This window comes from Vicia villosa, unplaced genomic scaffold, assembly GCF_029867415.1.
Source record: "Vicia villosa cultivar HV-30 ecotype Madison, WI unplaced genomic scaffold, Vvil1.0 ctg.000481F_1_1, whole genome shotgun sequence".
NCBI lineage: Eukaryota > Viridiplantae > Streptophyta > Magnoliopsida > Fabales > Fabaceae > Vicia > Vicia villosa.
Genome location: NW_026705234.1, coordinates 299,771 through 311,491, shown reverse-complemented (window position 1 = coordinate 311,491; position 11,721 = coordinate 299,771). Strand labels below are relative to the sequence as shown.

The following is an 11,721-nucleotide window of genomic DNA, read 5'->3' as shown; positions in this document are numbered from 1 at the left end:
TATCCCAACCGTGTCCCACCATGACCCGTACACACAATTCACCCCAAACTTAAACTTGGATTGCAACGTCAGTGATTAGGAAACGTTAAGTCAACTTTGGTTTCCTCCTTCGCCTCCACCTCCAACACAAGAAACGCAAGACAACCTCGCTCCAACTGAAGAAGAACAACAATATGGTCGTGGTCATCCTCGTCAAAGAATACCTCCTCCCTATGGTACCCATGGTTATTTGGATCGTCATTGATTTTAATTTTGTACCCATGTATTAATATAATTTAGTTGAATTAATATAATGATTTTCCATGTATTAATATGATTTTGTTATTTATTAATTATATTAAAGTTTAAAAAAAATTATTTTTATTATTTAAAAATAATTAAAACATATTTTAATTCATTTAAAATATTTATTAAATTTATAAATTATAAATAAATTAAATAAAATCATTTTAATTAATAAAACAAAAAAAATTAAAAAAAGCCATTCTGCCAAATGGATTGGCGACATGGGCCTTGGGCTGAAAAAATGGGTCATTCCGCCAAATGGAATTGCGACACGGGGCAGAAGTGTGACATTTGAGAAATTTCTTTTCAGCCAGTGGCAATTGGGGAATTGACTTTTAGGGATGGGGTATATTGAGAAAAAATTCTCTACTTATATAACCACTAAATCTCATTTCACTTTTTTTACTTAGATTTTGATAATCTATACGAGACATCAAATGTATTTTTTTTTCTCGTCCTTAGAACGCCACCATAATTTGGCTAACATAGATTCAATATCATGACAAATGTCATAATGAATTTATAGTAGATTCAATATCATGACAGATGTCATAATGAATTTATAACACCTTCGACATTGTTTGGGCAAATTTCTTTGATCAATACTTTTTTCCACTCTCTGACATACAATTTTTCTTCCAACCTTTGATCTTATTCCAAACACGGTTAATGGAAAATGAGAAAATGTCCTTTTTACTTCAATCCTGTTATAGGTCATTTATTTTTCTTCATGTGGCATATTTTGACTAAAGGATATCTCTGATTCGTCCAAGTCGGTCTATTGACTTGAAGCTTTTTGGAAGGTAGAGAGAACTTTGAGAATAACGTCAACTTTAATGAATTGTGCTCTTGTAAAGAGCAAGCTATCATCCACAAATAAGCGGTGGGATATTTGGGGAGCCTTTCGTTCTATCTTGATGCCAGGAACTTTCTTATTCCTAGCTTCCTTATGTAACAAATCAAATATCACGTCAGAACATAAAATAAAAAGATAAGGTGAAAGAGGTTCACCTTGATGCAAAACTATTTCTAGAGCAATAATTCTGCTTGGTTGACCATTGATGAGGATCTGGTAAGACACTAAAGAGATAAAATCATTTCTAGTTCCTTTTCAATGAACTGTATACATTGTCTTCAGACAAAATCGTGCAACCTAGCATAGAATGAAGCGTTATACCGATTCTTAGTGTTGACAATACATTTTTGAAACGATACTCTGATTGAACCTGGCTGTAACTTTAACATGGTGTTCACAACATCCCAACTTCGGCATAAATCTCCCTAGCTTGTAGTCAACATGTTTTTTAGTTTCCAATGAACAGACTTCACCCTAAAAACCATAAATAGAAATATATGTTAAAAATATGATAAGCTATGTAATAACATCAAAGTGTCGTGTTCCGTGTACCTGTTTGTTGTTGTGTTCCCTAAATGAGTGACTTTGTTAGTCCAAGCAGCAACGAACCTTTCTTTATAAGGTGCCAGCCATGTTTCATTAGAATATTTAACAAATAAAGAAATATCAGCACAAACCGTCTCAAAATGCTTCAAGTGTTCGGCAAACTCAATTTCTATATTTGAATACATGATATTGTTCCATATATCCATGTTCCTGTCTTTCTAATTTTAACATACTCTTTACATTTCATACTAACGTTCTTTGAAATATGGAACAAACACAACATATGAGTTGCATTTGGGAACACATATTGCATCACATTCATCAAGGCAAGTTCCCGGTTCGTCACCACAACCAATGGTAGCAATTTCTTCTAAGAGAACAACTCTTTGAGCTTCTCCAGTGCCCATTTGAAATTTCCCCCTTCATGTTCCAAATAAGAAAATCCAATCGAAAACATCAATTTCGTTGACGTAACACCAACCATCTCAAGCAGTGGTATTCGGTACCTGTACAATTAAGATGCACATAATCAAACTGATAAATCAACATCTAAAACAAATATCAGGATGTGTAGTCAAATATTCTCTACCTATTGTCTTATATGTTAAATCAAATATCAACACCGAATCAAACATATTTAACAACTTCACTGAATCAAGATGGGTCCAAAAGATGTCTGCTACAACATTTGAGTCGTCCCTATTTTTAGTCCAACACATATATTTCTCTCTATGAATAAGACTCAACAACACATGCATTTCTGTCAATTAACCTTTATTGCTCATTCTGTATGTAACTCTAGCTCCATTTCAAAACATGTTAAAGACTTAAAGAATTATTTTAAAATATTTTTCATAAAAACTCTACATGTTAAAATATTTTTCAAAAATATTTTTCAGAAGTTGTTTGTGCAACATCTATTTTATGGTCTTTTTGAAGAAAAACATGTAAATTGATTCCAAATCTACATGTTCTCAACAATAATGAAATAGATGTTGCACAAACAGCTTCTGAAAAAATCAGTAAAAAATATTACTGAAATGGAGCAAAAGACTTAAAGAATTTATTTTTACACGATTTGATGAAACAAAGACCATTAAAACTCAACATAATATTCGTAAAAGCTTAAAAAGAAACAAAAATCAAACATGCAGAAAATAAAATCCACCTTAATATCTATATTTCTTTGTTTCCTTTCACCTTAAGATGGATAGATATGAAGATAAAATACTGGTAGATCTAAAGGTAAAAAAACTTAGTCTCTTGTGAAAGATCTGCAAAAATCAAAACAAATATGATCATAATCAAAATTATATAAAATTAGATAGAAGAGAACATATAGTAATAGGAGAAAGTGAGCAAAAGATGAGATGAGAAGAGAAAAGATCAGAGAGAAAGCTTCACGATCCGGTCTTCGTATAGATCTACAACCCTGAAAAAACAACAAACAAAAAGGAAAAATAAAAATAAATGACAAAAGTATAAAACGTAGATGAAGATAAAAAGATGAGAGGCAATGAAGTTTTAAAGCCAAATTCAGTCTTTGTATAAATCTAACGCCCGAAAAAACAAAAAAAAATAAACAAAAAGGAAAAAGATAAAGAAATTTGAAAGGTGAAAAACATTGATGAATAAAAATAAATGAGATAAAAGGAAGAAGAAGTAATAGAGAGTGATATGACAGAGGCAGCAAGCAAAGTGAGAAAAGAGAGAAAGAAAAGTTGTTGGGGAGATTTTGAGAGAGAGAGAGAGGGAGTGAGGAAAAACGAAAAAGAGAGAGAGAGAGAGAGAGAGAGAGAGAGAGAGAGAGAGAGAGAGAAGAAGAAGAAGTTGGAAATGAGTAGAAAAATTGAAATACGCATATATAAAATGATCGCCATAATATAATAATAATAAATCAGACCAAAAAGTGAAAAAAACAATAAATAAGCAAAATTAAGTAGGTGTTGATAAAAGGGCAAGGGGCAATATTGTCTTTTCCAGATACATTTGTTTTCTTATATTATAGATGTGGCTATTTGGATCATTATTTAATGTTTTTTAGGGGCATTTGGGGCAAAAACACGTACATGTACATCAATGGATGTTCGCAGGGGTGTTCGGATGTGCATATTTGAATCCCCCTGTGAGGAATTTTTGGATATGCCAATCTGAAATGTTGCCTGAGTTTTTTTTCTTCATATTTGTTTCATTTTTTCATTGCCTCTTGAGTGTTAATTATTTCCACGTATTTTTGTTAGGATTATGGCTAATACCCTATATTGAGACTTGGCAGGTCAAGCCAAGTAGCATTCGCTCGGCGTGAGAGAGCATGGCAGTCTAGAAGGGTCTTGAGGAGTTGTCTGACTGTTGTGTCATCATCTCAGGCTAATGAGCAGGAACCCGAGGAGGAACACTTTCAAGCACAGGCTGCTCTTGACACGCATTTTATTCTTGACACGCGTGTTGCTCCTGATACACATGCTGCATGGCTACGTGCAATAATGACAACAATGACAACAATGACGCAGACTGCCGGGAGGTCTATCCAAGAGTACCCAAAAAAGCCTTATGACACCTCCATTTTGATATATTACGACATCCATGTCACTTCGCATGTTTAGGAAGGAGATGTATTTTTGTTTGCACATTAAGATTAACGACTAACATTGATATTAATTTTTATTTTTAATAACTAACATTGATATTAATTTTTATTTTTACAGGAAAGGTCAGTTATAAAGTCCGTGAACCACGTGCGAAAAATATTTGATCTTGTTCAGCCTTGGGAGGATTGGTTCAGGGAGGCCATTCTTGGCTCCAGACTTGTCGGACTATGTTATTCTGGTTAGGGGACTATCATCCCTGATATACAGGGGGCATTTTGCGAGAGATGGTGAAATTCTCTGGTACAAGCATAACAAATGCTAACACAATTGTCTTACATGATGTCAAGACAGATGTTACAACATATAGAAACAAACCAGTTTCATCAGACTGAATTTAATACTGAAACATAAAATTGCATAATGATAAATAACACAGAGACGTTAACCCAGTTCAGTGAAAATAACACATAATCTGGAGGTCACAAGGTCAGGAAGGAAGTCCACTATCAATAGTATTAGTTCAAAGCTAAATAGTCTCAGTTTACAACTTCTCGCCAAATCACTATCCAACAATACTTCTACCTAGACATTGACATATAGACCTGGGAAGTCAATATCCCACAGCCTAAATCACTGCTATGATATCTAACAGCCCCTATCCCAGTGACTGTATAAAAAATAACCCAATTTAGAAGATCACACTTCCAATACAAGAACTCTACTCTTTTGCTTAAAAGCTTTAAGAGTGAAAACAAATAACTCAACTCAATACCTAAGGGCTTCTGAGTGAGAACAAACATCTTGAAAAATAGTTAAACAACATACAATCTACCATACAGTCTGCCACACAGTATCAAAAGATACGTGGGAGACTTGAAACACAAGAGACTCTCAAAACCTAAGCTTTCTAACCTTCCCCTAATTTTACAATTATGAAAATTTCGTTACATTAGGTCTAGGGATCTCTTTAAATAGTCTTCAGCAATCCATGGGCTTCGAGACACTTTACTTGATCCACAAGCTGAGAGTTGCAACAAATCTACAGAGAAATCTTTTTGAATCTTGAAAATAAATATTGTTTCAATCTTCTAATTTTAGAAACTTTAATTCTGGTGTAGATTTGATTCCTTTGTTCAAGATTAAATATTCTTGACCGACGTAAATTACTGAAATATATCCAAAGGAAACATCACAGAATAAATTTAAAACAAATCAAATTTGTCAAGATTCCAAACAACCTGTGTAGATCTTCTGATACAGGATGTCATGACATCAGACATGACATATGTTTTTTCCTATAAGCTCACACTTAGTTGTAACAAGAGATCAAGATGTTATGACATCTTGCTAAACGTCCTTCAAGCATCGTGTTTTAGCAAAATTCTGCCAACTCCAAAAAGAAGGAGCTAACAGATGGCACAAGGAAACCTCATCTTTCCACTTTCCTGTTGGGGAGATAACGATCACATTAGATGACGTCGCATGCCTGCTATACCTTCCTATTATAGGGAGGTTTCTTAACCACTCTCAGATCAATCATAACGATGCGATTGAATGGATGGTCGAATGTATAGGAGCTTAATTAGAACACGCTTATGACCAGTGTGCCTCAACTAATGGAACTCATGCCAAGTTCTCCTTCCCGGTGGCACTGTTTGAAGAGCACCTGAATGCGGCAGAAACATCCGCGAGCGAGGACAATGATTTTTAAGTACAATACCATCGTGCTTGTGCTTTACGGAGTTACTTCATTTTCTTGGTTGACACGTCCATTTTTGTGGACAAAAGTGCAACCTACCTAGATGTTGCATACCTACAATACTTCTTTGATTTGGATTCAGTTAGCGAGTGGAACTGAGGGTCGACTGTTTGATATACCTATACCAAAAGCTGAATGAAGCTTCTAACTAGAGGACAAGAAAGTTGTCGGGCTCTTGTACATTGCTGACAGTACTTTTCATTCAAACTATTAATTTTAATTTGGTTTTAATATTTTGTTCTTACATAGCTCTTATTCGTTTTTTAGGGATGGATCATTTCCCACTTCCACCATATTCATGAGTTCTACATTGATGAGGAGTATCGTGAAGAGTTACCGCGGGCTGCCATGTATCTCTTGCAAAAAGGGAATAATGTTGTGTCGTCGTTTCAGGTGTATCTTTATCGGACCATTCACGATGACATCAACTGGATGTCTTACGAGGATCACAGGGAGATGGTCCCTTTCGACCCCATCTCATTATACTCATAGTGGCTGACAAGTGGGAGTAATATTATGGCTAGGTATCTTCCTGAGCGATGCATGCAACAATTTGGTTATGTGCATACCATCCCCATATCTACCTTTCAGGCTGCTCCTGACAATATTGTCCATCGGGATTTCGATGACATCTTTCAGGATTGAAGCATCATATGGTGCTAAAAAAGTATAAGATGATGTCACCATCGAGTAGTTCACATTGTGTGGAGGGATACATGACACGGTTCTACAAAGTGTCATACCCTATTATGACACCATGCGCTCCCGGTTGTCCACCTAGGCCAGTTCATGAGGAGATCTTAGAGAACTAACAGACCCATGATGACCATGCCACTGATGTCTTGCAGATTTGTCAGCGTATACAATTGCTTGGGCAAGAAGCTTTAGACTTAGGTGTGATTGAGAGAGGCAGTTCTGAAGCGGTGACCATCGTAGAAAGGATGGTTAGGGAGGCATCGAGTGTTGTGGGATACATAAGGTAGATAAGGGGTCAGGGGGTTAGGATAAGACATGCGCAGTAGGCCATGCCTTTCATTTTTTAAATCTCGATGAATTAATATTACATTCTGTATTTTCTAAACAACATTTGTATTATTATTGGCTATATCAGAATAATATTACCTATCTTCATTGTGTTTGTTTTATTGTTTTCCGTTTGCGTGTTTATTAACGGCTTAACCAAATTACGAATCAAATCGACATCGATTCTTTTCAAAAAAAAGTAAAAACAATTATGTTTATGCCAACTATTCTTTCCGGCCATGTTTTCAGATATGCATATCCGAACCAATTTTTCTAAATTTCTTTATGGTTCGTTCGGAGATACATCTCTGAAGGACAATTTAAAATTATCATTGGTGTTTTTCAACCCATAAGGGTGCATTAAAAAATTCCTATTTAGCTTATGTTAGTCATTTTAACTTGAAGTCTAAATTGACACATAATTTTCACTCCTGATTCTATTGTTATATAGGATTGAATTATGAAGCAGATAATTGGTGCATGTTATGAGTCACATGGATTTTATTACATTAACACTTCACCTACAATTGTTTTCACTTCTACTAGAAAATTTTCAAATTTTTTCAATGTCAATTAGGTCATCAAAGTTTAAGAAAATCCAAAGTTATAATTCCTCATTTTTCTCATTTGTAAGTTTTAGATTATGAATCATGATAGCTTTGGAAGCATGTTCGGTCTTTCTTCCTTAATAGTATTAAAAATAAGCTAATTATCTTTTTTTTGTTTTTATGTTATTTCATTTTGATATATGAGAACTAAGTCAAACTTCAATTGTAAGAACTATATATTTTTGTCCTTTTTAGATTCATGTAGATTTATATTTCAAAACTATTAGATGTATTTCAATTTTTTAAAAGAAAATTCAAAATTAGTTTTATGATTCTATTCACATTTTGCTAGTGATAAATCTTGTATGGATAAAAGTACATCAACCATATAATACATCAATAATCTTGTTCATATACTCCATCAACCACATAATACATCAATAATCTTATTTCTATATTCCACAATAAAATAATATTGTTGAACGTAAGCACATTCATATAATTGTGTACTTTTCTTATCCATGCTAATCTATAATATAAGAAAATTAATGGCTCTGGAAAACACAATTTTAACCTTTCTTCTTTATCCTCCACCTCATTGATCTAGGGGTAAATTGCGTCCAAAATTTACTTTTTGTAACCAATTTGTACTTTTGGTTACATAAAAACCAATTTTTGTCCTATGTACTTGAAAACCAACAAATTTAATTCAACTTTTTGTACAACTATTTACTGCCAACTATTTACTGCGAACATGTCATTTCAAGGTTTTCTAAAAAAATCTCACAATAGAACACTTTTGTCCTCACTTCAAATTTTTCATCATTTCTCTCAATCTCTTTCTACCTTTATGCTTCTCTTCTGCGTCTCCTCTTCTTCCTCTCACTCTTTCTATCTTCTCTCTCATTTCTTTCTCTCTACTTCTTTATCTACATGTCTCTTATTCTTCTCACTTTCTTAAATTTATTACAAGGTATTTCTAATCTTCTTTAAAGCTTAATGTTTAAACATATTTGTTTTTGGTCAGATTTTAAGTTGGTTATGAAAATCTAATGTCATATTTTTTTAACAAAATACGAGAATATAATTATTGAAAAATGGTTTGTTGGTTCATAGTTTTGTTTATTTCATTTTGCAGGGATTTTCTCTTGAGTTGGTAAGTAATTGTTCATCTCTTTTATATAAGTGAGGTATGTAAATGTTCTTGGTTAAAAAAAATGAATATTTGTTGCAAGTGTATTATGTTTACTGATTTTTGGACAAGGATTTGTGTGGTTTTACACACAACTGTTCATATTCTCCATCTAAATGAATATTATGTTGATTGATTTTCGAACAGGAACTTATCTGGTTTTGAAGAAAACTATGCATCTTCTTCATCTAACTGAAGGTTAATTTATCTTCTTTGTCTACTTTTTTGTCCTCTTCATTTTCACTGTCATCTTTGTTGCAAACAGATTGACATCTATCTTGCAAACAAAAATAAAAAAGCATGGATGAAACTGAAATCAAGAAGAAACATGTTATCAAGCTCTCTTAAATCAGGTAATTTTTTTTCACTTCATTTCATCTTTACAAATTTTAAGAGTTTTATCTTGATTGATAAAAAAATAAGAAGATTATTTACAAATCTATGTTTACAAATTTCTGAGTTTATGATTTCATTATTTTTTACAAATACCCTATAACATTTATTTTTCAATTTTTTATTCTCAAATTTATTGATTTTCTTTATTTAAATAACAATTTTGATTATTTTTACAATAATTAAATATTTTATTTTTAATTATCAGATTTATTTTGTTTGCCTTATATAATGGATTTCCTTATTTAATAAATTTTAAGTTAACTTTTCATTTGGTTTTCATTATATTGTGTCCTGTAGTTCTTTTTTGATGCTCAACAACTTGAATTTGAATGAATGAGACATTTTAGTTTTTTTGAGAAAAAGTATTTCTGCAAGTTCTATTTTTTTAAGAAAAAGTCAATTCTATATTGATACTTCATATAATAAAGTTTTTTTTATCTTTTATTTATTATTCAGATCTAAAAATGATTGTAGGTCTGATTTGATTTTAAATTGTCTGAGTTTTTCAACTTCATAAGTGTCTTTGATTCTCTTCAACAAATTAGTTTTGATTATTTATTTGTGGGGTGATTTTTCTGCAAAATGATTTTTCTACAATCAAATAAATTTGCTTATCAAAGAAAGGTGAAAACATTTTGAAAGGGCGTAGTAATAGATAGGTGTAGATCAGTAGATAGATAGGGAGAGAGTTGATTTGAATCTAAGAGTAAGAGAAAAACAGTTGAATGTTATTTGTATGGGGAACCACTTTGCTGCACAATGGAAAGTATAATTAGTATTTAATTTTTGTTGCAGGTGATGTGATGCATTATCTACTTTTTTGGATAAACTTACACGCGCACAGTATACCTAATGCAGTACATCTTTATGTTGTATTCTAATTCTAATGCAGTGTTACTATTTTCCTGTTATAAAATATTAAGAAATTTTATTGCTCTATAAATTTTTTTAATGCTATTTATGTTATTGTGTTCTTAATAGGTTTAGACTTTACTCTTTACTCCTAAGAGGTCTTGGCTTGGTCCACTTGTGTATTTTGTGCTCCTTTTTTCATTTTAATGAAGTTTTAGTTTATATAAAAAAAGTGGACCGTATAAATTATATTTATTTAAGTTGTTGTTTTTTTTTGCTTTTTTATATTTAAATAGTAGTTAATTTGCCTTTAATTTGATTTTTATGTTAGTTTCTAAATATAGATTATATGCATTTAACTTATTTTCTTTGTTATTCTTTTTATAATTAAATAATAGTTAATTTGCATTTAACATAATGGAATAGTAAATATATTATTAATGACTATAATGAATTATATGAATAGTTATTTTTAGTTTTAATTTTTGATTTAATAACATTAAATTATAAAATTAAATATACTTTATATATTTTAAGTATAACAATTTTTGTTATTCATGGCTCTAATTTTTTTTAAAAAATATTGGTACTCAAATATTTTATTACTAAATATTTTTAAAAATATTGATACTCAAACATTAAAAAAAATATTGATACATAAATATTTTATTACTAAATATTTAAAAATACGAGTATTTTGATACTCAAATATTTTATTACTTAATGTATTTTATTACTATTTTTTAAGCCTATACGTAATATTTGTGTATTTAACAGTCTTTTTTTAATATATTGTATATAATATATTAGTTAAGATGAAATATATTGATATATATTAAAATATAATGGGTTGTGTATAATGTAAATGGTTTGTAATGTATAATTTGTTTGATGTTTTAAATATTTTTTAGAAATGTTATTGATAAAATATTTAAATATTATTAAATTTAATAAATTTGTTTTATTTTTGTGTTAAAGAGTTTCAATCTTATATTAAATTATTATACTCTTCATTATTAGATATCATATTTTTTACTGTAATTTTTAAGAGAAGTAGGTGAATGCGTTGTATGAACGGATGTTATGAATGATTATTAAATGATATAAGAATAATACTAATTTTACTCAATAATACTAATTAAAATTCATATCAGATTATGAAATAATGTTATGAAAAATATTAATTATAATTTGTATAAGATTATAAATTTAAATAATGTTATGAAATAATTATTAAATGATATAAGAAAAAATCAATCTTTATAATAAAAGTAATATATTAGATTATGAAATAATGTTATGAAATAATTATTCAAATACTTTTTATTAAAAAATGGTATACGGGAAAAAATCTACTAATCTAAATATTTTTATATACGAAATTTACTATTGATCCAAATATTTTTGTCAATGATACCTAAAAATAATAATATTTGTATACAAAAAAAAATCTATTATTTACGAAAAATAGTATTTATGATCCAAAATTTTTTATTCAAAAATGGTATATAGGAAAAAATCTACTATTGATCTAAATATTTTTATATACGAAATTTACTATTGATCCAACTATTTTTGTAAATGATACTTAAAAAAATGAAGTATGTATACGGGAAAAAAATTTATTGTTGATTTAAATATTTTTATATACGAGAAATGATATTTATGATCAAATA

The 11,721-nt window shown here is 30.5% G+C and overlaps 1 long non-coding RNA gene across 1 annotated transcript; it reads left to right on the top strand.

The window, feature by feature from the left end:
- Positions 1–8,658: 8,658 nt before the first annotated feature.
- LOC131628825 (uncharacterized) lies at positions 8,659–10,087 on the top strand. Its single transcript, XR_009291904.1, has 3 exons — positions 8,659–8,995; positions 9,063–9,150; positions 9,989–10,087. It is a non-coding gene; the product is annotated as an uncharacterized LOC131628825 (long non-coding RNA).
- The last annotated feature ends 1,634 nt before the right edge of the window (positions 10,088–11,721 follow it).